General features: G+C 37.3%; 1 protein-coding gene across 1 annotated transcript in view; it reads left to right on the top strand.

Annotated features, from left to right (window-relative positions):
- Window positions 1–24,748, top strand: part of LOC109061899 (neuronal PAS domain-containing protein 2-like) — a 54,706-nt gene continuing 29,958 nt past the window's right edge. Inside the window, exon 1 of the mRNA XM_042754025.1 lies at window positions 1–400. The gene's annotated coding sequence lies outside the window, so the exon portion shown is untranslated. The remainder of the gene's footprint in view (window positions 401–24,748) is intronic.

A 24,748-nucleotide genomic window follows, 5' to 3' on the forward strand; every position in this document is an offset into this window, starting at 1 on the left:
ACACGGCCTCCTTAATTCTCCGCCGATGACATTCTCTGGCCGCCGTTCAAGCCGTTTGAGAACGGAGAGGGAGAAGGACCGGGCTGGCTGGCGAGTACGCGCGGCGGGTGTGTGCGTTCCCCTCGCCGACTTGTCCTGCGAATCCGCCCCCTTCGCTCCTTTTAAGGTGTGACGACGGCTGATGACGTAAAGCGTGAGGTGTGTGCGTTGGAAAATGAACATCAGTGAATGAAAAAAGCGTCCTGGAAGTCACTCATTGCCCGCAGAAACGGTGCCGGTTATGCAACTCGACTTCATGTGTAAGGCAAAGAAGGCAAAAACGCTCTCGGTGTGTCTCGTCGCTGGAGATTCCTAGCAACTTCTCTGCTGAAGTCGGGTTCTCATTGCTGCCTCTGATTAGGTGAGTACAGTCGGTTGTTGCTTGGTTTAGTTTGTGAAATTAGAGCACACAAGAAGTGTGTCATTGTGTTAAAGGCGCCCGGTGCAAGCGCCCATAGCGGGTTTACATGGTGCTATGTTCTGGTCGTTCAGTTAAAGTTGCAGGAGATATAAAAGTGTTTATGCCTTGTTTCATTAGCGAGAAGTAAATTTGTTTTTCTTGAAATACTTTTTTTTTCTCTCTCTCTGTGGACAGTTAATTAATGAGGACAGTCTCTGTACTTTGTTCCTGTACTTGTGAAATGACATTCCAGGAATGAAGATATTTACTATCTATATAGTGTCAGATGGTTGGACAGATTATGTGAGTCTGCATATACATATTCATTCAATGGCCGAGTTGACGTCTCTCTCTGTGTTTTAATGGAGGTCAAGTGGAACAGCAGGGTAAAATCCTGTCTACTCTATTTTAATTTACAGCTTATAGACTGAAGTCACAGATAAGGCTTTTAACGATGCCGATTGAATGTTTGAACGTAATAACCCTCAAAATAAAAACACTTATGAAAAGATTGCAAGTTATGTAACACATGACTTGAGAATCATGAGCCGGTGGCAGTTACGTCATGCCCTGGATTCGTTGAGAGGAATAAAAAGTTCACTGCTGACGATGTGTCCTCGGTTACTCGTTCAGGGTTTTTTTTTCCCCTCTTCAGACTCGTCTCTGGTGATACTTATAATTTTAGCTCTAAAATGACTGATCCTATTTGCTCATTTTGTGTGTATTTAATTTGTTGGTGTTGCTAGTTCTGTACAAAGTTAACAAATGGACGTAAGTTAAACATTATTTGAGATATTGGTGACTTGTTTGATTGTGCTATAAAGGCTTTACTGTTTGTGTAGTTTGATAACTTGTGAGTTTTATATATATACATCTCGCTTGACCATCCTCTCCATGACGCGCTATAAAGGGTTAGTTCACCCCAAAAATGAAAATTAGCCCATAAATTACTCACCCTCAAGTCATCCTAGATGTATATGACTTTCTTCTTTCAGACGAATCCAGTCAGAGTTATGTTTTAAAAATGGTCTTTGATCTTTAAAGCTGTTTAATGCCACTCAGCGGGGGTTGCAGTGCTTCAGTCCAAAATAGGTTAAATAAAATGCACCCATCCTTAATAAAAAGTGTCTCGCACAGCTCCGGTGGGTGAACAAAGTTCTCCTGTAGAGATTTGATGTGTTTTTATAAGAAAAATAACCATATTTAAAACGTAATAATCAATTTAATCTAGCTTGCGCTCACTGTTGTAAACGGAAGCAGTTTTGGGCGGATGACGTATGAGGTCATCTGAATTTGCCACTGATTATTCAAACTCAAGATCTTGTTCGTCATTTCTCCGATCACAAATGCAGGCATGGTTTTATGTTTACCAAGTCATTATAATCAGTAATTATGTCCCCACTTGATGCAAGAAATGCCTTTTTTTTTAAATGGGTTTTATTGGTTTTGTCTCATCGCACCGGGACACGGCATCACAGTACAGTAAGGGACGTAACATTTCCATCACACGCTTGAGGCATTCGGCCATTCACAATGCAGTGGATAGCTGGCTAATCAGCATACACCTAGCTTACAATCGAAACATTTCAGAAAGGCTGGGCATAGAGGAGAAACAATAATATACAGTATGTGGAAAATAATGTGTTTTTTTTTCACCTTAAACTGCATAAACACATTTCATTACACCAAATACACAAAATAATGTTCTTTTTTAGCAACATCATATTACCCCTTTAAATTGTTGCATTAAAAATCATCATCTTGATTTTTCAAATCAGTTGTAAAACAATGAAAAGCAATGTAAGGCTCAAAAAGAAGTTTTTAGGCTGTTGTCTTATAGCTAAAAGCTTTTTACGCCCCACCATTCCTGCTGAAGCTAAACAGTAGTTGAGCCTGGTCAGTACCAGGATGGAGATTTATGGGGAAACAAAGGCTGCTGCTGTAAGAAGTATTAGTAAGGCCAGCAGATGGTGCTCACCCTGTGCTCTTTGTGGGCCCTCATTCACCTAGCGATGGTGACATTTCTGTAAATAGGCACCATCCTTTAGATGAGATGCAATGTTAAAATGAAGTCCTGATTCTAAAATTCCTAGAGAGTTTCTAGAAAAAGGGAAGGGATGTAAACCTGCTGGCCTGCTAGCTGCTGGTGTTGGCACCTTATGGCTGTTGCATCGTCCAGTTTGATGCTGCACACTGCTGGGGGTTGCTCTGTAAAGTGCTTTGGCTGAGAAAAGTGTTAGCCTATATAAATGGACAGATCTGACAGAAAAAGTGGAAATGTGATCACAACACAGGAATATTCAAAGTATGTGGCCATCTAATGATCCAAGAGCTTTTTGAGCAGTGCTTTTGGAAACGGGATGAAATAAGCATGTAGTATAAGCTTTAGACAACAAATTCAGATCTTTCTTGAACAAGATTATCAGATCCATCAGATATCAAATTAGACTAAAACATATGCAGCTGGTTTCAAAACTCTGAACTTTCACCTGTTATTCTTTTCCTCTCAGTAATTTCTCTCAATCATGGTCCTCTTAGATAGTTGTTCCATCTGTTTACTGTCAAGCCTACAAAGAGCATGAGATGCTGTATGTTTCACTTAAACCCTACATTGTTGTTGTTTTTCAGAATCTCTTGTCACATGTGAATGAAATATTTTACTTTAGATATCTTTCTGTTTGTATTCTTCTTGCAATATATTGCCTTATTTAAAGAGAGCAAAGTCAATCCTGATAGCAAAATGTATGTTTATTTCAGTTTCAAGCAGGGGTGTAGAGGGACATTAAACATATGATTGCTGCAATATAAGGTTTATTTGTGTTTCCAAGTCATCTCCAGGTAATAAATAAAGTATATTAAAATTGCAGTGCTAATTGACATAGCATTTTTTACAGTATAGAAACTATTCTGCCTTATTATGTAATAATAATAAAAATATATATGTGATAATTGTTTGTAGTATATAAACACATCATTATTATTTGTTTTTGTCCAACAATGTATCTGATTTCTTATCCAATTCAAAGCTAGAAATAAGAGAAAAATTAGTTGCCTATACACGACCAGTCAAAAGTTTTTGAATGTTAAGATTTTTAATGTTTTTAAAGAAGTCTCTTGTGTTCACCAATCTAAGTATTTGATCCAAAGTACAACAAAATAGTAAAATTACTATTTAAAATAACTGTTTTTTATTTAAATATATTTTAAAATGTAATGTATTCCTGTGATTTCAAAGCTACATTTTTATAATAATGTAATGTGATTCCTTGAAATCATTCTAATGTTTTCAAAAAAAAAGCTACATTTTTTTAGTTTCTTTGATGACTGTGATTTCAAAGCTACATTTTTAGCATCATGAAAGTTCCAAAGAACAGCATTTATCTAAAAATATAAATCTTTTGTAACATCTTAAATGTCTTTATCATCACTTTTGATCAATTTAAAGCATCTTTGCTAAATAAAAGTATTAATTTCTATAATTTATTTCCTCCGAAAATGGAAAAGTGTGTATATATATGTGTGTGTGTGTGTGTGTATATATTACATTTCTGTCCCCCTCACTTCTGAAATGATGGCTATGCCCCTGGTTTTTTTATCTGTCTGTAGTGACTGGGTGGGAGACTGAAAGGGAAAGATTGTGAATCAGTCTGTGTCATGGATAATAAAGTTAGCAATTATTAGCCATGTTAGTAATGCAATGATCATCACTCATTGGTCAATGTTATGTAGTGATATGAAGCAACTTTGCTGTTTTGTAACTTTGCTGTGCCACATATTGAACCAGATTCATATGTTAGATGTTACTATTGGTCAAGAAAAGAATACTGGTTTGCAGTCAGACAGTCACATGCTGTCCCCAAACTGTGCAAATGGACATCTGGGAAAACCCAGGCTGTGTCTGAAATGGCCCTAATTCCCTTATATAGTGCACTATTTGAGGGGACAATCATTTGTAGTGCTGTCCAAAAAAACCACAGTGGGCATTCAATCCCATAAAGCACCTCAAAGGTTAGTGTACCTACAGTTGATGTACACTTAATGGCTACATGGCTAGCCATTAGAAAATACTCGCGTACTGTGTGTGTCACCCTTATTGAATTCTGCGTGACATTCACAGCACTTCTGACACACTCAGTCTCAGTGTTGAAATTCGCTCACTTGTTTTCATTCACTCATTCAATGGACAATATTAGCGATGTGATGTGGAATAGTGAATGAAGGGATGATTTTGAATACAGTTGACAGTTGATTCTCCTTTTTTCGAACATATGAGTTGTTAGTACTTTCCTGACTCTTGATTGGCTCATCCTGAGGTTGCCAGTCACTGATTAGGTCATCATTAATGCAGTTGTACTTTAGAAGGCTTTAGTGTTTTATAGTTCTCTTGATCTCTTTCGTGTTGTATGAATGTGGCTGTCATTCTCTTTCTTCAGTCTTCTATGTCTGTTGCACTCTGAGGACAGTAAGATGTGCCCTGTTCTGCTCTAAATGTTAAATTGTTCTGCATAAAGTTTCTCATTAATAGAAAACCTCAAACAGTGACTCACCAAAAAAAAAAAAATCTTCATCAGAAACTTGGGGTGGTGGGTGGTGAGGACATATGACCCTCCCCCCCAATGTGAGTGTGTGTGTTAGGTAACAGAGGACAGTAGCCACTGCTGTGCTGTTATGGAGTTATTGCACTGGGGAAACTGGGTTACTGGGGCACGGCCTGCAAGCTTCGCCCTAGCATGCAGGTAAGCATGTCATTGTGACTCGGCAGGCAGAAATGGCAGTGAGCTGCTACATCGCCTGAGCGTGTTAAAGAAGAACCGGCCCTTTAAGAACTCTCAGAGCAGTGATGAATGTTCAAATTCTGTCAGATCTACAGCCATGTGAACAGAGCATGAAGCTACAAAAAAAGAGTAGACTGATAAAAATGAAAGAGACCCAGCAAAGACAGGCAGAGAATTGGAGAGAGAAAGTGAAGTAGAAAGAAACATTGACAGAGGAAAAACAGTTGTGGATTTCTGATTTTTTTAAATTGAGAAGGGAGTTAAGGTATTTTTTTAGCCATTGTTTTTTTTTTTTTTTTTTAGTTATATTTATGGGTTTTTTTGTGCGTTTTATTTTGAGAGGACATTGGAGAGATGACAGGAAACTATTGGGGTGAAGAAAGGGGAGCGGGATCAGCAAAGGACCTCGAGGTGGGATTCGAACTTGGGTTGCTGTGAGCACAGTTGCGCTATATGTTGACGCACTAACCACGAGGCTATTGGTGCCAGCTTAGACATATTTTTAAACTACAATCATCAAACCTAAAATGTTTCATCACCCAGTGTAGGCCATGTTTGTGTTTTATAATTTATAATGTTGTTGATTCATATTTATATTTACATTTACATTTAGTCATTTAGCAGACGCTTTTGTCCAAAGCGACTTACAAATGAGGACAATAGAAGCAATCGAACCCAACAAAAGAACAAGTCTCAGTTAGCTCAATGCAGTACGTGTAGTAATTTTTTAAATAATATAATAAAAAGAAAACAGATAGAATAGTAAAAGAATAGATCAAGCTAGTGTAAGATGCCTTCTTTGCTTTTATTAATTGTATAATAAATAAAAAGAAAACAAAAAGAATACAAAAAGATTGGAAAAACAAGTGTTACTTTTTTTAAGAAAACAAGCAGTAAATGAATAGAGAAAAAGTCTAAAAAGGACAAGTTTTTTAAAGAATAGAATTAGAATATCATAGAATTTTCAAATTAATTCATTAAAAACCGCACTCAAATCCAATCTAGTGGCATCATGAAATTTGCGGAAGACGTGGTCTAATGGTTAGAGAGTTTGACTCCTAACCCTAAGGTTGTGGGTTAGAGTCTCAGGCTGGTAATACCACGACTGAGGTGCCCTTGAGCAAGGCACCAAACCCCCAACTGCTCCCCGGGTGCCGCAACATAAATGGCTGCCCACTGCTCCGGGGGTGTGTGTACAAAATCCATGATGTTATTTTTTTATTTAGTACTGACCTGAATAAGATATTTCACATTAAAGACATTTATATAGGCTATGGTCCACAAGAGAAAATAATAGTTGAATTTATAAAAATGACGGTTCAAAAGTTTACATATGCTTGATTCTTAGGCCCGTGTTGTTACCTAGATGATCCACAGCTGTTTTTTTTTTGTTTGTTTTGTTTTGTGATAGTTGTTCATGAGTCCCTTATTTTTGTCCTGAACAGTTAAACTGCCTGCTGTTCTTCAGAAAAATCCTTCAGGTCCTACAAATTCTTTGGTTTTCCAAGATCATTTGCGTATTTGAACCCTTTCCAACAATGACTGTATGATTGTTTTGCTGCTTTTTGTTTGATTGTGTCAGGCATTAAGGGTAGGGCTTTAACCTTACCGAGCCTCCCCAGACCAGCATACCTGTGCTAGGTGCTGTTTCTATTTAGGACACATCTTAAGAAAACAAACGACTTTATGCTTAAGCCACATTTTCAGTGTCTGCAAACTTTAGATGTGACTGATTGATTGATTGATTGCTGTAGTTTTGGGTTTTCCAAACTAGTGTTTGTGAACCCCTGGGGGTTTGGGGGTTGATGAAAAGCTACTAATTAAATCATAAAAATGAAAAATAAATAAATAAAGAATACTTTTAAAATAAAAAAATAACAATATAATATAATCTATACAATATAATAATAAACAATTCAAATAAAATATTACAAATAAATTGAAATATAAAAAAAATAAGTAAAAATATTAAATAATAAATTTATGTGACATGGAACTATGTTGTAATTTTTTAATTTAAATTCCCTTAAAATCTCAGGGCACACTGAAACATTGAACACCGTGTGTGTATCACTTTGAGTAATAACATAATGTTATGTGTATGTCAATTTTAATTACAAAGGTCTCAATTTGCCCCCTAGTGGCAGTTGTGATGAACTTTCAGTTTGTTTTGTGAACCCTCTGTCTGTACAAGGCAGCTTTATACTTAGACTGTAAACGTATGAAACTGTACACTGTTAACAGACTGTAAAATTGATTTTGTCATGCCTAGATGACTTGATGTTGCTCAAAAACATCAAGAAATGAGATCTAGTGCAGTGCATTTTTTGTTATAGTTTCTTTAATAATAGCACTAAAGCAATATATCATAACAAAATATGTAAACTGTTGTTCTGAGGTCACTCAGGTTGTTGTAAAAAATTGGCAGATGAATGCAGTGTGAATGATTTTTTCTTACGGTTATGAAACAAAGTTTGAGGGCAGTACTGTTCTTTTTGGATGGGCTTTTTCATTCAAGGTATTTTACTACTGTCTTCTGAAAGCTTCTTACTGGTGTGACGTAAATGTCACCACAAACACTAGACCCTTCTTTCATCTGCCTCTTTCATTGCTTTTATTGCACGCTGCTATATTTTACTCAAATATTCTTCCTCCTGAAATGTCATGCGCCTTTTCCTTCTTATTCCTTTTTTCTTTGTCATTACTTCAGTGCTCTGTCCTTCCTTTGGCTCTAATCAATTAGTGTCAAGCTAATCAATTTCAACATTCATGCTTCAATTAGACACACTTTGAGGCATTACTTGCATTTCCTCTCTTTCTTTGATCTTTCTCTCATTTACATTCTCTAACCCACTCTTCCCCATTAGTAGATGGTAGCCTTTTTCAAGAGGCAAACACGAGGCCCTAAGCAGGCCCAGATGAAAAATACAGGCTTTTTTCACATTCTTGTGCCATTTTGGGGGAAATATCTGCTGAATACTGCAGAAGTAAACATGGTTAACACAGTGTAGTGAACTAAACTAATATTGTTAACACGTTTAATGGCATATTCAGTTAAAATATGCAAGAGATGGAGTGTGTGTAGAACTTGGTGGTGAGGCAGACTATACAAATGTCATCATCCCCATATCAGCAAATTTTCTGAAGATTTGAAGTAAAATCAGCAACTTAACAAAAACTACATGTACAATATATTAAACAAAGTTGTTCTCTCTGACAAGCCTCTCAGTAATTATCTGCCTGTTCACATGTAGTTTGCCCACTCTGAATTATATTAGGCTTACAAACAGCCTGGAAACCAAACAAACTTCCACAGTTAGCAGACAGACATTATGATAACTTATTTTATATGAAGCTGCTTTATACATGGCAGTGTGTTGTCTTTAGAAATGTAATTTTTTATTTTTTTGGCTTACTGCAGGGGATATCTAGATGATCACATCATTTTATCTATTTATTTGTAACATTTATAAATACTTATACATTATACTTAGAGATTACTACCTTTCTTTATTGGTGTAATAAATGAGATATGAAGGTTAAAAGCTGGAGCTTAATGTCTACAACCACCCCCAGTCATTATTATAAATTCCCTGATGAGAAGCGAGCTCATCGATAATGTACTCTGCTGCAAGGCCAGAATCATGCTAAGAATATCTCAGTTGTGCCTCATTAGTTTCCCTATGCTTGTGTGTTTGACCCACATTTCTTATTTGCAGTGATCACAGCAAAGTGCCAGCACAGAACAGGATGTGTCACGGATTTGGGATTAGGTCACTGCTACCACCATCAGCCATGTTTGTATTTTGCATTACTCAGTGTCACTGACTCTTGGTCATGCTTGTTTTATGTTTGTGGATGCTTTTATGCCACTTTACTGTGTTTGAATGTTGTTTTCTGAATTTTATTTTATTTATGTTCATGTTATTTTTCTACGTACATCATGAAATATTGATGTCAGTAATGCAAGATTTATATTAATACTGAAATAATGAAGACAGTTTCAGTCAGTTCTGAGGATCTGCTTTTATTTGATCAAAAAACTACTGTTGTGAAATATTTTTACAATTAAAATAACTGTTTTCTATTTGAAGATATTTAAAAAATGTATTTCTGTAATGGCAAAGCTTAATTTTTAGCAGTGATGCAGTTTTTAGTGTCACATGATCCTTCAGAAATCATTTTAATATGCTGATTTGGTGCCCAGGTAACATTTCTTCTTCTTATCAATGTTGCATAATATTTTTGTGGGAAATCAATTTAGTTTTTCAGGATTCTTTGAGGAATATAAAGTTCAAAAGAACAGTATTTATTTGAAATAGAAGCCTTTTGTAACATTCTAGATGTCTTTACTGTCATGTTTGAAAAATTAAATGCACCCTTTGTTTCTGAATAAAAGTGTTCATTTTGTTTAACAATTTTTTTTTTCTAACTGACCCTAAACTTTAGAATGGTACTGTATGGTTCTGTTTTGCCCTTGATTCGTCCTGATCTCAAACCTGAAAGAGATGCCCAGTCAGAGCCCTTTGGGGATGTTAGTGGCTATAGACAGTGTTGGGGCAGATACGTCTCTCTGAGTAAGGATTTAATGGCCGTAGAAGGTCTTGTGGGGCAGGAGCAGCTGTACTGTGACTTCATGATTACACTAAGCGAGTGGAAGTATGCTGCACATGACTGCAGAGAGAATGTCTGGTATTCATGTCGCTCTCTGTAACCTTCTAATGGTGACATACGCAATATTCAGCGCATGATTATATAACCGCTCGTACAGACGTCATTCTCTGCTCAAATGCCTCTTCCCCCCATTGCTCCCTTTTCCTTTAAGTGCTCTCTTTCTGTTTCTCTTTCCCTCTAGGTTTCTTTCTTATTCACCTCCACCCCCACCCCCCAGCCTATGTTTTTCTGCTTTTTATGTAATTTGCCTATTGGTGCATGATTAAGGGACATAATCATTCTCCCTCTGCTTTTTTTCTTTATTTGTTTCACTTTTTTGTGTGCGTGTGTGTGTGTGTGTGTGTGTGGTTTTTTTTTTTCTGTGTGCGTATGTGGGTTTGCTTGAGCACGTTGCCTCAGAGATACATTTGGTAAACCTTGATATAAAGCATTGCCTTATAAGAAATCTTCAAAATGATGCAGTGTAAGACCGGCTGGAGGCACACAGGAAGCCTTAAAGGGGTCATATCATGAGGACTCAAATCTTCCTTGATGTTGTTAGATAAAATCGCTTTATGAGCTTCATCTTTTTTAAGTTCTTCCTTAGACCAAAAGGAACATTTAGTGAAATTAAGTTGACTAAAAATGACTTTTTTCAGGGTAATAGATAGGGTGGATGATGTCATGAAAACTAAAAAAAAAAAAACTTTAATAGAATTATAAGTGGAAAAATTTAATAATAAAAGCATGACCCCTTTAAGCTTAAGCTGCTAAGTGCTGTATCTGATTACACTTGTTAAAGCACTCACTACAGTCAACTGAAAATCTGTATGTGTGTGTGCGCATATCATGCACGGATGAGTGTTTCAGGTTAAGACCTCTTTTAACCATGAATATTCATCTCTTGGGCTTGAGTGGGCTCTTGTTTCTGTGTAAGCATAAGTGTTTATTTATCCAGGTTTCTAGGTTAGTCCTATTCTTACCACTGCTTAGAACATCAGAGTCTGTTCAGGTTAAAACTATTCCTGTCCAGGCTTAATTTCATTACAGTGTTTGACGGGTGGTGGTCGCGTAGCAATTGAGGATTTCAGATTTTTTTGTATGTTAACTTTTATGGCTGACTCAAATGTGTCCTTAAGCAAAACAATGAAGATTCTAGTTTTTTAATGTATTTATTCTCATTTACATTAAATCTCATGCAGTGTTGTAGCTTCATTCAAAATCAATTAAAACTTGCCATATATTTAGGGCAGTTATCGCAAAATAAAACCAGACATGGAGATCGGGGCTGGCACATATTTATTATAATAAATAAATGTATAATTCTTATAAAAATTATTTTATGTTAATTAAATCAAAATAGATAACATGTAGAAAATTTATCTGTTCAAATGCACTTTCTTGAATAAATGTGTTTAAAAATTTGGGATCGTAAGATTTTTAACATACAGCCTAAGACAACTGTTTTTTATTTTAATAGGGATGCATGATTAATTGAAATAAAACTGAAATAACAGCATGGCTTATTTTGATTATCAAATCACAAAGGCTGTGATTTAGATAAATACACACATGCACTGTGGCACCGTGGCATTGTGTACATTTACAGGCTCAAGCTAGGAATTTTAATCCATTCATATATTAAACACCAGAGAAAGAGAAATCCATGAAATAATAACAAAAATGTTTAATAGCATTTATTTAATGGTATTTATTTGTTTGATGTATAACCATATGCTGTGTTCTCATCATTTACTATCATTAATTATCATGTGATATAATGCAACGAAAATGGAAATAACACTTCTTAATAAAATATCTCATTTTTTGGACTGAAATATTTACAGTAAGTTGATACAATGCTGTTTCATGCATTCAGAGTTGTTTACACTGTTAAAGAGTTGGATTCTAATGCTAAGCATGGACAAAGTTTCAAAAAACAATTTGGAGTATTTCTGTGCCAAAAATCTTGCGTACAAGTTTTGGAGAGTGTTTTTCAATTGTGGCTCTTCATGACGTAGACGAGGGTGGAACTCCTTATATGGGGATTTCTCCTGGAAGAGCACGCTCGCGCACACAGCGGTGGCAACGCTGCACAGGACTCGCTCGGGAAGAATGTCTCCAACCCAAAGAAATGTGTTTTTGGTTGTAAGGGAAAGATAACTTTGTTCAGCTTCCTAAAGAACCCAGCGTTATGTAAACAGTGGATACAGTTTGTTTTTTCCGGGGCAGCAATGGAGTTTCACAAGTGTGTTTGCTGACGAACGTTTTATAAACAAGGGCCAGTTCGTAGATGGATTTGCACATCATTTGATACTGAAAGAAGGAGCGTTCCCAGCTATAAAAGATCCCGGTCATGAGTCAAAACTGCAGACAGTAAGTGAAACGGCATCAAATGTCTGTTTTGTGAACCGGAAGTTGGACCGACTTTACTTCCGTATTGTGACATACTTCCGAGAGAAACAGAATATTGAATGAGAAAAACAGAGGAAGTGGCTTGTTTTGTTTTTTCCTGCAAACTGATTGAATGTAGTAAAGTAGGCGTTTCATTCAGAACAACACTGACAGTTGGAGGGGCATGTTTTAAGGATGTTATGCTCAAGCCCAAGCCGTCAAACTTACGTCATCAGAAAAGGTCTGTCGTTTCAGATGGGAGGTGCATTTTCAGATTTGGATTAAAGATTACAAAGGCAAATAATTATTTATTTATTTATTTTTTGTGGATTGACTTGCACGGATCAGTTGTTCACCACAAATATAGCAGTGTGTGCTAACAAAAGTCAATTTTGATTTCACGTGTACTTCAATATTTGTGTCCCATATTTCTTTTGAAAGAACCACTGATGCCAATCATTCTTAATTTAGCCTTATCATTCTTTTGAGTCAGTTCTCTCTTTTCGGTGAACTGGCCGAAAGTGTTTGGACCGTTCTCTAATAGCCTTGCGCTGGCAACAGGTCTGAAATTAATGGGTACTTGAGGAAAAAATACCTTTCATTTCTACAAATTGGACTGTTGCGAATAAAGTGTAAATGAAATTAAAAGTGTTGATTGTGGCATTACATTTAGCTCTGCTCCTATCCAACGCTATCTTATTGACCAATTCGTACGTATTTTACGAGGTGGCTAATTCGTACACATTCGTACGACCTCAGTTTCTGTGATGGTTAAGTTTAGGGGAGGGGTTAGGTGTGGTCCTTCATGCAAATTCCTACGAATTTGCCACCTCGTAAAGTGAGGTTGTACGAATTCATATGAATTAGCCACCTTGTCAAATATCTACAGATTGCTGTGAGATTGTGTTGTCATATCCCATCATATTTCTTTTTATGCGTTTTACAGCATTGTGCATTTTAACAAATCACACACGACTCTGTTGAGTTTATGAATGCAACGGCCAATCAGAGGCGTTCAGATGAGTCATCGCTTTTGTTAAATGTGCACAAATTGTGCAGAGTATATGGGTTTTTTATTAATAAAAATTAAAACGAAAACCAACAAAAACTACCTCAAGGGGGAAAACAGGTACTAACATGGGTGCATTTGACAACGAACTGGCAACGGACTATAAACAAAAGAAGAAATAAATAGGGAGCAAACAAGCCAGGTTACGAGAAGACAGGTGAGGTAAATTAAAACCAATAATCAGATAACAAGAAGGGCGGGGTCAAGACAAACTACATGAAAGCACATGGCACATAGAAACAAACAAAACAAAAGCCATGTACTCACACAAATCCAAAGCACAAGCACATGGCCAGCAAAACAATCACAAGCCATGTGTCTTGAACAAAACAAGACATGAACAGGCAGCTAATGAGAACACTCATAAGCCACGTGTTCACACAAAAAATGACAACATGAAAAACACAAGCTGCATGCTACACAACACAAGACAAAACATAACATGAAAGCACACAGCCGATAAATACATGAATCGTGTGCTACACAGAACACCACAACACACGCGGACAGAAGAGCACACGGCACGAGCAAACTCGAAACAGCAACACTCACACAACAAGACAGCTTCAACATCAAACAAGGAAACAGGGAATGCATAAAAACAACACATAACAGGAGTGTCAAATTTCCATGCTAGGCGACCAAATAATGACTATTGTTATCCATTGGCTAATAATTTTTTTTTCACTTGCCAGTGTTTGAGTTAAAGGCTAACTATAATTTTAACAGATATTTCAATTGCCTTTACTGATTTTGAACACTGCACACTTGAGAGTTTCGCTCTCCGCACATTTAAAATATACCAAAATACAAACGTAAACATAGAACACAGCGACAAATAGTCCACTACAGTTATGCAACATTAAACAGTTACGTCTCTAAAGTTATGTCCCTAAAGCATCTTTAATGAAATTTTTATTCATTTCAGTGCACCATAAACTCTAGTATGAAGCATAGGGTATGAAGGCGGTCGATTTGCCGTCACTTAGCTGAGAGCGCTTAGAGTTTCTCAGTCTAACTTAAGATGTAGAACTGATTCGCTACATGTAAATTATATTCTTTGGTAGTAGGCGGAACTAATGTGCAAATGGCAATCTTATTGTGTTTGTTAGTAGGCGGAACTAATGTGCAAATGGCAATCTTATTGGCTGGCCAAAATGGAAGGTAATGGACTGCCCCTTATTTATAAAGCTACCCTGCTCCACATTCCCACCCCTAAACCCACCCTTCTCCACCCCTAAACCTACCCATCTCTACCCCTTACCTACCAAACTCTCGCGACTAGGTTGGGGATCCAACCACGAGAAAAGATCTTGTGTTCTGCTGAGGGGCTACTTTGAAATGGAATGATGGTTGGTATTGGACTTATTCTGGGCGTATTGGGAGGTTGTGGACTTTCCCTTGTTTCGGTTTTATTTAGCTTCTGGAGACTTTGGTTTGGCTTTCGTTTTGGTTCCGAAAACGGTTGCTGTGCGCAGCCTTCCGCTGGTGTTCTGACGATTCGGCGTTTCCCGTAAAGGATGTCACAAACTAAATAACAGAAGCGCCGCCCTGCCTCTTTAATTACTGAGCACATTGATTCCAATGACGCGCATTCCACAGACGCGCCGCGTCTTTAACCGAACACATGTTTCCCACGACTGTCCATGTCGTTTTGTATGACTGTACATGTACCGGCAGCACCTGCCGCCACTAAATTACATTATATTTGTCCCATATTATCATTAATAGACATATTGACTTCAAATTGGACCACTAAATAAATCGACTGCTTTTGTTATGTAAGTATAAGGGTTAGATTATTTAGTGTACAGGTCATTTCAAGAGTGAAAACACAAAGTGATAGAAAATATGTATTTTCATGCATTTTAAATGTTACAAATGTGGAAACCACTCATTGCATCACACCATTTCCTGACTGCATTATTATTTGTAAAATAGGGGCTTTATGGAGTGTGTGTATACATGGTTATAAGTATAACAGTTTATATTTCATTAATTTAGGGAAATGAACAAGCGTATTAGTCCTCAAGGGACTATTTGGCCAACCAGCTTATTCCTGCTTGAAAAGCAAAATGTTATTGATAGTGTAAAAAACATAAACTTTGAAGCACATGCTGATTGATGGACTAGCATTACTCAACATTACTTACTTCCAGCAACACTACATTCAATGAAGGTAAAATAGTAAAAAAAAAACATAATAATAGTTCATTTAAATGGAACCGGAATCAGAAATTTTTCTTACAATACCCAACCCTACTTATGAAGATCCGTATACTGTAATATATGTTGAATTTTGACATTGCCAAACTTTAAATTAAGTTAACAGTAAGTAATAAACAGGATTGAGCATTGAGAAGTTTAGTATTGTGCATTTTTCCTTACCACTATTTTTAATAGTTATTTAATGATTTTAATAGAACTGGAATCTGAACCGTTAGGCGGAACTGGAACTGGTACCGGAAAAACGATTCCCAACCCTACTCGCGACCTTTGAAAATTTACTCACAGCTCGTTGGTTTGACTTCACTATCGTCTACAGGAGGACACATCTTTGGATCAGCCTCCACCAGACATATTTGTCATTTTTACCAGGTCAGCTGTCCATTTTTCTTTTTTACCTTGTCATCTGTTCTTTGTTTCTTTTGTCTCTTTCAAAATCAAATTCGGCTCCCCTCCGTGGAAAACCAGTTGCTATCCTGCCTGGTCGCATGCGGCGCCCTCGACAAGCCACCCGGCTCTGGGGACAAGGATGATGCAGGTCTTCTCGACAGCTTGGATGACGAGGAAGCCATCCCGTCATCTGTAGACCCTCAGGCTAATGCTCCCGCTGCCCTGGCCCTGTCAGTCCTCTTCAAGTTTTGTGAGCAAGCGGCCACTCACCTCAATATCGAATGGCCAGTGCTTCAGAATGCATCGTACCAAGAAAGGGTCGTGTATGACGGGAAACTCCCCGTACCCCCTCCTGGCCCTAGAAAGCAGCTTCTTCCTGTTCACATGACATGTGCTAAACATATAAAGCACAACTGGGGAGATCCACTCGATCTTAAACACGATCTTGTGGGTCTTGAGGTTAAGGATATGGTGACTCTCAGTATGGGTGACCCCCCCCCCCCCCACCATCGAGCCCTATATCACCAGATTCCTTAACCCCTCTCAAGGCGGGTTGCTCGCTCACCCCACCCCTGTTCTACCCAACAAGATGGATTGTTTCACTGGGTCTATTCATCAAGCCTCTTATAAAGCCTCGGTTTTGGTAGTAAGAGCCCTCAACGTCTCCTCCCTGCTATCCACTTACCAGGCCAAACTCCTAGACGACATGAGACAACAATTGGAGAAAGGGTCGCCATCACCCTGTTCTCTGTAAGGAGATCGTCACGGTGAATGACCTTGTTCTCTGTAATGCACGTCAGGCTGTCCAAGTGTGAGGGTGCTCTATGGCTCTCTCGGTGGTTGAAGAGCATGCACTGCAGCTTAAACTTTCCGGTCTCCCTGACAGCAAGAAGTGGTGCATCGCTGTCGCCCTGTGCGGCTTTCTAACTCCCTGCTATGGGACGCCATCCCCATAATGCAGTCAGGGCTCATAGACCCAGCAGTAAGCCACCGGTGCAGCAGAGTGAGCCCCCACCTGCTAAACCCTGGGGGAAAATGTCCTTCGTCATGGCCCAAAAAAAACCAAACCCCACTCCCTCTGACTTTAAACGCAAGTTTGAGTTCAAGTTCACGTGAGGCCAGCCCTCTGGACACCAATTCTGCCCCTATTATTACTCTTTTCAAAAAATGGAGCTTATCTGTCGGTGGGGCGGAGGTGGGCCTGGCCCCTCTGAGAATAGCGGGTCCCAGGATCCTGATTGGCTGATTTTAGTCGATTCAAGAGAGAAAGTGATGCAAAACACTGCCCATGTGCTCGCCAAAGTCACAGCACTTGACTTCTGAGTGAATGTGTGCAATTTCACTTCTGCCCAGAATGTGATATTTCTAGGTCTGGAGCCTTCTGAGAATGATGACATTCATAAAATGGGTTTTATCTCTTCATCTTAGCCCATTATGCAATCTCTGTCACTCTATGCACAGCAGTGCTGCACCACTGGAGAAATGCAGAGTTGCGGAAATCAAGTTACGGAAAGTTGTAACAACAGACACGCCTTTAACAGGATGGGATAGTGGGTCTGCTGTGGAAGAGGTTCGGTCAGGCAGCCGTTGATCTCTTCACCTTGGGTGAAAACGCCCATTGTCCTATGTTCTTCTCCCTATTGGAAAAGGATTCCCCATTGGCTTGGAAGCACTGGCCCGCCTATGGTCCAATGTGCTGCTCTATGCATTTCCTCCTCTCTGCCTACTAACTCCTACTCTGGTCAGGGTGAAAGAACAGAGCCTGACTATGAATGTGATAGCACCCAGATAGCCCAAATCTCCATGGCTGACAGAGATAATCCCTCTTCTGTATGCCTAGCCGTGGTCCCTCCCATTACGCACAAACCTCCTGTTCCAAGCGAACGGGGAAATCTACCACCCTTACCCAGACAGGGTGGCCCTCTGGGCCTGGCCCATGAAAGGGCAAACTTAAACACATTGGGGCTCCCCTCACATGTTGTTCCTACTGTATAGAATGCTAGAGCTGCTTCTACATGCTTCCTTTATGATTGCAAGTGGTGTGTTTGAGGAGTGATTTGAGGGGCGCCAGCTGATATCAGATCAGTGCTCAGTCCCTGACATTTTTATTTTTTTTGCAGGACCTTATCGATGGTGGGAAATCCTTCTCCACTATTAATGTCTACTTAGCGGCTATTTCTGCATGTCATGTTGGGTTTGACGTTACTACAGTGGAGGATCACCAAAATCAAATCACTTATTTATAGATTTATGAAGGGTGCCTGCCATTCCCTTCCAGTCACTAGAAGAGTAGTTCCAGAATGTGACCTCTCCATGGTGCTGGAGGCCTTGTCTCAACAGCCTTTTTAGCCCCTGGGAGATAACTCCTTTAAGCTTCTGTCTTTCAAGACAGCTCTGCTCCTGGCCTTGGCATCAGCTAAACATGTCAGTGATTTGCACGGACTCTCTGTTCATCCATCGTTGTTTACATCGACATGACCGATTCTTTCAGGAAGAGTGATCACCTCACTTAACACTTAAATGAACAAGGTTTAGTGCAGCCTTTCTAATATTTCATAATTAATGAACAAATTAATATTCATAAATGTAATGTCAAAAATAGTATGTGTAACTCTATTATAGTTTATAATATAGTTTACAGAGCAACAGGTTGTTTTAATTATAATATGGGATAGTTGGTTAGTTGCTTGTCTGTTTTATTGTAAAAATAATACAAGCCTGAAGGCGTATTATTACATACTTGATTATCAGCATATAGCGAAAATGATGCGCTACAAAGCTGAGCGAACACTAAAGTAAAGAGTCGTTGCTATGGAAATGATACACAGTCTAGTCTAGTAGCACTGGTGTAAACTGGCAGGTAATACATTGGACGCGAACAATGTGACACATTGCGTCAAAGCACACAGAACCCATTATAATCAGTGATTGTATCACTGAAAGCGTGCTAACAGTAAACGGACGCCGCATCCTGTTCTGTTCCGTTCTGTTACACACTCCACGTGCTTGTGCTACCGACAATCTAGTTAGTGGAAAAATCGATATGGAAAGTTTAACAGTAGTCATTATTTGGCCATCTAGCATGGAAATTTAGTCGCATGTGAGTGATTTATTCGCATTGTGGAAGGTTGTAACTATGCCAGCAGAAATAGTCAGTATTTCAGCTCAGTCACAATCTTTCTCTCTGTGTTGTTCCCTTAGTTTGCCTCTCTCTCCCTCACTCACTGTCTCCCCCTCTCTTTCTCTTTGTGTTTCGCAGGACTGTGAGGATTGTTTGAGTGGTTAATATTAATGACATCTAATGAAAGTTTTGAATATACAAGTAAATTATTTATGCTATGTTGGTGCACACAGGAGAGATTGATGGTTCTTTAATTATAGACTAATGAGAGGAAACCACAACAGTCATTACACTAAAAACATCAGATCATTAGCCAAAAGGCCTTTTAAATACAAAATATAGGTTTGATAAATTAATGCAGCCTGTATCATATCAAATATTAAGATGGTTTGGTAGGTTTTTAAATGGACAGATCAGTGTTTGCTGTTTTGGATGCGGAACAGGTTAAAAGATTATAAAAGTCAAACTGCAAACCTAGCTGCAACTGCTCTGACTGCCTGGCCTGCAGCTGCAAGTGTCTGTCTTACCAGTGCTGAAATGCATCATGGGACCAGTAGCTCTGAAGTGGCCCTAGAGTCAAGCAATCTAATGAGGTTACGTTTCAATCTGTCCCCTGGCAAAATTATATAATGTGTTAAAATATCATGTTATCTGTGTGTGTGTTTGTAAGTGTGTTTACAGTGGGGTCCAAAAGTCCATATTAAAAAAACTAAAGTGTTTTCCATTTTAATTTGGAAATAAACAATGTTTTAATTTTGGAAAAACTGTACTTACAGAAAAGTGATATAAAATGAAGAAATGTTTAAAATCAAGGTCACTAATCAAATAATCAAATTCTTGACACTGTTAATGCAAAATTTTATACAGAATGATCCGGTTTTACACAAACTTGTAGCACAAGTTGTGCTTTGATAAATGGATGCCGAATACATATTAAAAAAATACATTCTGAAAAGAATGTACATTTTCAAGACAAGTTTTCAGTCAAATTATTATTCTAGATATATAATTTTTAACAATTTTTTTTATTAGAAAAATTTCTCAGGCTCACTGTATTTGTGTATGTTCTTGTTGGGACTAAATGCATGTATGTGTGTGAAGAATCTTTTTTAGTCAAAATGTTCTCAGTTTTCTTATTGATATCTCACACACTGTAAGAAAGAAAAAACTGTACACTGTAAAACATTTTACGGTAAAATACCGGCAGCTGTGGTTGCCAGAACTTCACCGTTAAAAATATGGTAGCATCATTTAAGGTTTTACAGACTTAACTTAAATTCACAATAAAAAAATGTATTTAATTAACTGATGTAATGTTAATAAACCAGCATATTGAAGTACTAATATCTGTTTTGAACTATTGTAATACTGATAACCACCAGGTGGTGATGAGAAAGTCACATGATGAATCAAAGCTCATCACAAACAGCTCTTCCACAAGCTGAGAAGGGAAATACGAATATATAGATAGATAGATAGATAGATAGATAGATAGATAGATAGATAGAAGGTGCACAGTGTCATTCACACAAACACTAAACACCATCATGGTAACACACATGAAACTGAAATAATGCAAGAAACATTAATTTAACAACATCAGATGTAAGATAAAACCATAATGTACACAACTGATGAGAAAAAAAACTAAGAAGAAACTGAAGTTATTTCAATGAAAAAACATAAAACAAAGTGTCATGCAGGGAGTTCTGGGAGTGTCAATTTATGGTTTTTCACTGTAAATTATACAATGACTTTCTTTTTCACTTCCAAAAACAGTATTTTATAACAGTCATTTTAACAGTATTTAACAGTCATTTTAACAGTATAACAGTGATTTTAACAGTATTTTACTGTAAGATAACATTAAATGTAATTACAATTATTCACCATAGTATGGAAACTTACTGATAACTAATTAACAGGTTTTTACTGTAGCATTTTTACATTTTTTTACTGTTAAAATCACAATCATTTTTACTGGCAATTTTCTGCTGGGACATTAACCATTTATGGACATTTCCTTTAACCCTAAAACACAACACAAAACAATGCATAATTGATAATACTTTAAAACACCTGTAAACATTTTTACGGACACACACAGTACACAACATTGGGCCCTGTTTTTACAGTCTACATGGAATGCACAGTCACTCTAATTGTTTGAATCTGTTAGGAAATAATTCATTTAATATGCGTATATGTATACATGTATACATTTTAAACTTATATTTTTAACTCATTACATTAACCTTTATTTGAATTAATTTCCATTATCCTGAAAAACAAATATGATTTTTGTAAATAAAGGATTATTAAAAAAGTTTATTCAGAAATTTATGGTCAAGCTTAGGGACCTTATTAATTATAACTTGACCATTTAATAATGGCAAAAATGATGTAAGTAAGGGGCTGGAGCCAGTGAGTTTAAATTTTTTATATTATTTAAGTATTTAAACAAGACTGCAGACAATCAACCTCTTTTTCTGTGTCTCTGATGTTTCCTGTATAATTAAGAGATCACTGTTCTGTTTGATATAAAGTAGCTCACTGTTAAATTAAAAACAGGCCATTTTAATTATAGTCTCTCTTCCCTTAATTAGTTTGTGTTTTTCCCTCTAACTCTGTATAATAGACCCCTCACTCGCACTCTCTCTTTTTCTTTCTGTCTCTCTTTATTCTCTTTTCCACACAAACACAGAAAGGGAAAGGTGGAGCACTGCGTCCTTTTTAATGACTCTTGACGGTAAAGTGAGAGAATGTATACTCACACAGACTCATGAACAGCCTTTTACTTGATCTAATATGTGATGATTAGCTTTTTCAGTTAGCTGGGTCAGACCACATTAAGATAATTACAATTATAAAAGAACAATGTGGCTTTACTATGGCAGCAAAGGACACACACATATGTGGATAATTGCAACACACATTGACACACAATCATAAAAGACTGGAGCAAAGAACAGCCATATTTTATGATGACAGTGCTCGGGAATAAATAGAAAATGGATGGATTGGATAGACTGAACGATGTAGCTTTTGACGTGTGAATAAATGGAGGGAGAGAGCAGCAATTATCTCGGCACAGAGAGTAAAATGACCTCCTGTGAAATGATCATACAGTTTAGAGGTATATTTCTGGCTGTGGGGGTTTAAACGTCTTCAAGTCTTCTGTCCTCTGAGATTGAAGCAAACTGCTGCTTTACTCCAGCTGACCTACATAATCTTGTGTAAGGCTCAACAAAAGAAGCTGAGATTTTAAACTCATCCTCACTCACTGAATTGAATATGAATCAAGATTTTGTTCATATATAGTTCATAAATAGCTTATATATTTTATAGTTTTTTTTTCATAATTGGACTTTTGCACAAATGCTATAAAATCTTTTAGTATATAATATTTGTTTCATAATTTTCACACATCAATGGTTTGGCAGTAACAATATAGCAGTAGTTTGGTGATGTTTGTCATTTTGGTAACTTGGTATTGATTGCAGTATTTGGGGCTTATTTGGCCCTAGTTTGACAATAATGTTTAGTTTGATTATTTGGTGTGGTAATAGTTTGTTGATGGTTTGACTCCAATTTAATAATGGTTTGTAAATAACGTTGATAAGGTTTAGATGTAATTTGGTAATGTTTTGCTAGTAGATAGTTTACTAATTGCTTGTAGTATTGTTTTTATATTTCATAGTATATACATGTAAATGCATGTACATACACATTTAAAAGTTTTTAAACACACATTCATAATAGCAATTTTGGATGTGTTTGTTCATGTAAAGTATTTGGAGAGTTGAGTATTGTTGGTGAAATTTTTTTAATTAGATAAAAACTAGATTCTATCCATAGCGTGAATATATGGTGTATATTAAGTAAAGAAACTGAAAGCTCCCAAGAACTACTGATTTTTATCAACTTTGTGTGAGAGAGATATCCAAAGACCAACAGAAACCGATCCAAAGATAGACGGTTAAAGTATGAAAGATGAAAGAATGTCAGTATTTCAGATGTTTCTCTGACGTTTATGAGTTAGGATGGGATCTGTGGTATCAGGAAGCAGAGGTTTGTAATAGGCTATTAATTAACTGCTAAAATGAATCTCACTGTAATTTGTGTAAGTGCAAGACTAAACAAACCACTGCCTTAAGAATAAGGACAAAAACAGGACAAAAACAAGCAAAAGGACCAGCTGCATACTTATGTACTGTATAGTGTGTCTGCATACATGTCTGAAGAGAGGTGTGTTTGCTCCTATAAAGGGAGAATCTGATGACTAGCTTGTGAATTCCTTATGAACAAATCACTTGACCTTCTGTTGGTTTGCCACAGAAACATGGGCTGTGTGTGCTCACATGTACATGCACACACACACCCTTGACACATATATCTCCTGTGCGATTCTAATGAGGAAGTTCTTTTATTATTTCCTGAACTTCTGAATGTTGTTTGCTCATAAAAGTCACCTAGACTGACATGGGAGAATCAATTATTCTGCTGGACCGCTAATAATCCTGGAAACTCTGTTACAAAGCATTACATTCTCTCCCTCTCATTTTCTTTCTCTCTCTCAGTTCCTCCCTCGCGCTCGTGCTGTTTTGTATAAAGGGCTATATAAATAAAGGTGACTGGTGTTCCACAGACCCATATTCCTCTGGTAGTTCTTTAAAGCTATAGAGCCACAATCAGCTTCCAAACCAAAGAACACTGACATCAAAACCCAGTGATTAAGCAAAACACAAAAGAAATTACAGAGAGACAGAAAGAAAGAAAGAAATGATTGTTGTCGTTGTTTTTTGTTGTTGTTGATCTTAATATATACCCAATGACTCAAGGCATGATGAATCTAAAATTCCATCCATTAAGAGTTATCAAAAGATAACTGCATTACTTTTGGGTTTTATAATAATTAGCAGTTTTGCTTGAACATCATGTTCAAGTAAAACCATTAAAATGTTAAGAATAATGCACAGCAATTACATCTATTTGGTGAGTACAGTAATAATGCACCGAGCCAGTAAAGCCACACAGCTGATATGTTTCAGGCTCAGCTGCTCTTCTGCCCAGCGGCCATGTTGGACAGAGGGTCTGATGGAAGATTCTGTGTTTGCCATGGCAACCGATATTGTGTCCTGATACAGGCTTTCCAGCATCACACATTATTTCTGCTTTAGCTGTTGTTCCCTAAATGTACTTATGAACGTTTTTGTGTTGAAAGCATGTTTTATCCTATAAAAACTCTGTAGTGCTTTGTCTAATGTCATTGTAAAGTTTTAGTGCCGGAAGTCTTAGATTTGATTTGTTTAACGTGTATTTATTTTATGAATTAAATGCAAATTTCTGAAGAGTCACTTTATTTTATTTTAAACATCAGTAAACTGTATCATATAGCATCATTTCAGCTCATGACACTGCTCCAACAGACCCAGCTTCTCCTTTTGCTGCATCAGTAGAATATGTGAGAAAACTACTTCAAAAATAGAGCAGGAGGTAAAGCACGTGTGCCTTCAAAAAGTATAGCCATGTGCGCAGTTTCAGGTGAATTTGAGCATTGGCACATATATTAAATCTGAACTTATTACAGTCAGAATCACTTTTCCACAATGCGTGTATATCTTTCCAGTCATGTTTAATAAGGATTTGAATGTTACACATAAACTGACAGTCACCACTGA

The sequence above is a fragment of the Cyprinus carpio genome, chromosome A5, assembly GCF_018340385.1.
Source record: "Cyprinus carpio isolate SPL01 chromosome A5, ASM1834038v1, whole genome shotgun sequence".
NCBI classification, from domain to species: Eukaryota; Metazoa; Chordata; class Actinopteri; order Cypriniformes; family Cyprinidae; genus Cyprinus; species Cyprinus carpio.